The sequence below is a fragment of the Cherax quadricarinatus genome, chromosome 88 (assembly GCF_038502225.1).
Source record: "Cherax quadricarinatus isolate ZL_2023a chromosome 88, ASM3850222v1, whole genome shotgun sequence".
Taxonomy (NCBI): Eukaryota; Metazoa; Arthropoda; class Malacostraca; order Decapoda; family Parastacidae; genus Cherax; species Cherax quadricarinatus.
This window is the reverse complement of record NC_091379.1, coordinates 17,308,452-17,313,856: the sequence shown is the minus strand read 5'-3', so window position 1 is coordinate 17,313,856 and position 5,405 is coordinate 17,308,452.

Here is a 5,405-nt window from a genome sequence, read left to right as displayed (position 1 = left end):
AATAAAGTAACAGTGGTACTATAAGTGGTAATAAAGTAACAGTGGGACTATCAGTGGTAATAAAGTAACAGTGGTACTATCAGTGGTAATAAAGTTACAGTGGTAATAAAGTGACAGTGGGACTATCAGTGGTAATAAAGTAACAGTGGTAATAAAGTGACAGTGGGACTATCAGTGGTAATAAAGTAACAGTGGGACTATCAGTAGTAATAAAGTAACAGTGGTACTATCAGTGGTAATAAAGTAACAGTGGTACTATCAGTGGTAATAAAGTGACAGTGGTACTATCAGTGGTAATAAAGTAACAGTGGGACTATCAGTGGTAATAAAGTAACAGTGGTACTATCAGTGGTAATAAAGTAACAGTGGTACTATCAGTGGTAATAAAGTAACAGTGGGACTATCAGTAGTAATAAAGTAACAGTGGTACTATCAGTGGTAATAAAGTAATAGTGGTACTATCAGTGGTAATAAAGTAACAGTGGGACTATCAGTAGTAATAAAGTAACAGTGGTACTATCAGTGGTAATAAAGTAACAGTGGGACTATCAGTAGTAATAAAGTAACAGTGGTACTATCAGTGGTAATAAAGTAACAGTGAGACTATCAGTGGTAATAAAGTAACAGTGGTACTATCAGTGGTAATAAAGTAACAGTTGTACTATCAGTGGTAATAAAGTAACAGTGGTACTATCAGTGGTAATAAAGTAACAGTGGTACTATCAGTGGTAATAAAGTAACAGTGGTACTATCAGTGGTAATAAAGTAACAGTGGTACTATCAGTGGTAATAAAGTAACAGTGGTACTATCAGTGGTAATAAAGTAACAGTGGTACTATCAGTGGTAATAAAGTAACAGTGGTACTATCAGTGGTAATAAAAAAAACAATGGTACTATCAGTGGTAATAAAGAAACAGTGGGACTATCAGCTGTAATAAAGTAACAGTGGTAATAAAGTAAGAATGGTACTATCAGTGGTAATAAAGTATTAGTGGTACTAGCAGTGGTAATAAAGTAACAGTGGTAATAAAGTAACAGTGGGACTATCAGTAGTAATAAAGTAACAGTGGTACTATCAGTGGTAATAAAGTAACAGTGGTACTATCAGTGGTAATAAAGTAACAGTGGGACTATCAGTAGTAATAAAGTAACAGTGGTACTATCAGTGGTAATAAAGTAACAGTGGGACTATCAGTAGTAATAAAGTAACAGTGGTACTATCAGTGGTAATAAAGTAACAGTGAGACTATCAGTGGTAATAAAGTAACAGTGGGACTATCAGTGGTAATAAAGTAACAGTTGTACTATCAGTGGTAATAAAGTAACAGTGGTACTATCAGTGGTAATAAAGTAACAGTGGTACTATCAGTTGTAATAAAGTAACAGTGGTACTATCAGTGGTAATAAAGTAACAGTGGTACTATCAGTGGTAATAAAGTAACAGTGGTACTATCAGTGGTAATAACGTAACAGTGGTACTATCAGTGGTAATAAAGTAACAGTGGTACTATCAGTGGTAATAAAATAACAATGGTACTATCAGTGGTAATAAAGAAACAGTGGGACTATCAGCTGTAATAAAGTAACAGTGGTAATAAAGTAACAATGGTACTATCAGTGGTAATAAAGTATCAGTGGTACTATCAGTGGTAATAAAGTAACAGTGGTACTATCAGTGGTAATAAAGTAACAGTGGTACTATCAGCTGTAATAAAGTAACAGTGGTAATAAAGTAACAATGGTACTATCAGTGGTAATAAAGTAACAGTGGTACTATCAGTGGCAATAAAGAAACAGTGGTACTATCAGCGGTAATAAAGTAACAGTGGTACTATCAGCGGTAATAAAGTAACAGTGGTAATAAAGTAACAATGGTACTATCAGTGGTAATAAAGAAACAGTGGTACTATCAGCGGTAATAAAGTAACAGTGGTACTATCAGCGGTAATAAAGTAACAGTGGTACTATCAGCGGTAATAAAGTAACAGTGGTACTATCAGTGGTAATAAAGTAACAGTGGTACAGTCAGTGATAATAAAGAGACAGTGGTAATAAAGTAACAGTGGTACTATAAGTGGTAATAAAGTAACAGTGGGACTATCAATGGTAATAAAGTAACAGTGGTACTATCAGTGGTAATAAAGTAACAGTGGGACTATCAGTGGTAATAAAGAAACAGTGGTACTATCAGCGGTAATAAAGTAACAGTGGTACTATCAGCGGTAATAAAGTAACAGTGGTACTATCAGCGGTAATAAAGTAACAGTGGTACTATCAGTGGTAATAAAGTAACAGTGGGACTATCAGTTGTAATAAAGTAACAGTGGGACTATCAGTTGTAATAAAGTAACAGTGGTACTATCAGTGGTAATAAAGTAACAGTGGTACTATCAGTGGTAATAAAGTAATAGTAGTACTATCAGTGGTAATAAAGTAACAGTGGTACTATCAGTGGTAATAAAGTGACAGTGGTACTGTCAGTGGTAATAAAGTAACAGTGGGACTGTCAGTGGTAATAAAGTAGCAGTGGGACTATCAGTGGTAATAAAGTAACAGTGGGACTATCAGTGGTAATAAAGTAACAGTGGGACTATCAGTGGTAATAAAGTGTCAGTGGGACTATCAGTGGTAATAAAGTAACAGTGGGACTATCAGTGGTAATAAAGTAACAGTGGGACTATCAGTGGTACTATCAGTGGTAATAAAGTAACAGTGGTACTATCAGTGGTAATAAAGTAACAGTGGTACTATCAGTGGTACTATCAGTGGTAATAAAGTAACAGTGAGACTATCAGTGGTAATAAAGTAACAGTGGTACTATCAGTGGTAATAAAGTAACAGTGGTACTATCAGTGGTAATAAAGTAACAGTGGTACTATCAGTGGTAATAAAGTAACAGTGGTACTATCAGTGGTAATAAAGTAACAGTGATAATAAAGTAACAGTGGTACTATCAGTGGTAATAAAGTAACAGTGGTACTATCAGTGGTAATAAAGTAACAGTGGTACTATCAGTGGTAATAAAGTAACAGTGGTAATAAAGTAACAGTGGGACTATCAGTGGTAATAAAGTAACAGTGGTACTATCAGTGGTAATAAAGTACCAGTGGTACTATCAGTGGTAATAAAGTAACAGTGGTACTATCAGTGGTACTATCAGTGTTAATAAAGTAACAGTGGTACTATCAGTGGTACTATCAGTGGTAATAAAGTAACAGTGGTACTATCAGTGGTAATAAAGTAACAGTGGTACTATCAGTGATAATAAAGTAACAGTGGGACTATCAGTGGTAATAAAGTAACAGTGGGACTATCAGTGGTAATAAAGTAACAGTGGGACTATCAGTGGTAATAAAGTAACAGTGGGACTATCAGTGGTAATAAAGTAACAGTGGTACTATCAGTGGTAATAAAGTAACAGTGGTACTATCAATGGTACTATCAGTGGTAATAAAGTAACAGTGGTACTATCAGTGGTAATAAAGTAACAGTGGTACTATCAGTGATAATAAAGTAACAGTGGGACTATCAGTGGTAATAAAGTAACAGTGGGACTATCAGTGGTAATAAAGTACCAGTGGGACTATCAGTGGTAATAAAGTAACAGTGGGACTATCAGTGGTAATAAAGTACCAGTGGGACTATCAGTGGTAATAAAGTAACAGTGGGACTATCAGTGGTAATAAAGTAACAGTGGGACTATCAGTGGTAATAAAGTACCAGTGGGACTATCAGTGGTAATAAAGTAACAGTGGGACTATCAGTGGTACTATCAGTGGTAATAAAGTAACAGTGGTACTATCAGTGATAATAAAGTAACAGTGGGACTATCAGTGGTAATAAAGTAACAGTGGGACTATCAGTGGTAATAAAGTACCAGTGGGACTATCAGTGGTAATAAAGTAACAGTGGGACTATCAGTGGTAATAAAGTAACAGTGGGACTATCAGTGGTAATAAAGTACCAGTGGGACTATCAGTGGTAATAAAGTAACAGTGGGACTATCAGTGGTACTATCAGTGGTAATAAAGTAACAGTGGTACTATCAGTGATAATAAAGTAACAGTGGGACTATCAGTGGTAATAAAGTAACAGTGGGACTATCAGTGGTAATAAAGTACCAGTGGGACTATCAGTGGTAATAAAGTAACAGTGGGACTATCAGTGGTAATAAAGTACCAGTGGGACTATCAGTGGTAATAAAGTAACAGTGGGACTATCAGTGGTAATAAAGTAACAGTGGGACTATCAGTGGTAATAAAGTACCAGTGGGACTATCAGTGGTAATAAAGTAACAGTGGGACTATCAGTGGTACTATCAGTGGTAATAAAGTAACAGTGGTACTATCAGTGGTAATAAAGTACCAGTGGTACTATCAGTGGTAATAAAGTAACAGTGGTACTATCAGTGGTACTATCAGTGTTAATAAAGTAACAGTGGTACTATCAGTGGTACTATCAGTGGTAATAAAGTAACAGTGGTACTATCAGTGGTAATAAAGTAACAGTGGTACTATCAGTGATAATAAAGTAACAGTGGGACTATCAGTGGTAATAAAGTAACAGTGGGACTATCAGTGGTAATAAAGTAACAGTGGGACTATCAGTGGTAATAAAGTAACAGTGGGACTATCAGTGGTAATAAAGTAACAGTGGTACTATCAGTGGTAATAAAGTAACAGTGGTACTATCAATGGTACTATCAGTGGTAATAAAGTAACAGTGGTACTATCAGTGGTAATAAAGTAACAGTGGTACTATCAGTGATAATAAAGTAACAGTGGGACTATCAGTGGTAATAAAGTAACAGTGGGACTATCAGTGGTAATAAAGTACCAGTGGGACTATCAGTGGTAATAAAGTAACAGTGGGACTATCAGTGGTAATAAAGTACCAGTGGGACTATCAGTGGTAATAAAGTAACAGTGGGACTATCAGTGGTAATAAAGTAACAGTGGGACTATCAGTGGTAATAAAGTACCAGTGGGACTATCAGTGGTAATAAAGTAACAGTGGGACTATCAGTGGTAATAAAGTACCAGTGGGACTATCAGTGGTAATAAAGTAACAGTGGGACTATCAGTGGTAATAAAGTAACAGTGGGACTATCAGTGGTAATAAAGTACCAGTGGGACTATCAGTGGTAATAAAGTAACAGTGGGACTATCAGCTTTATTAAAGAAGGTGAACACAGGTTCACAATTAGTCTTAACTCTTATTTAAAAGTTAACATTAACATTATAAAAATATAATTACATTGCAATCTACTTATCACAGTTTTTATTATATATATATATATATATATATATATATATATATATATATATATATATATATATATATATATATATATATATATATATATATATATATATATTATATATGGCGAGGTCTCACACGGTAA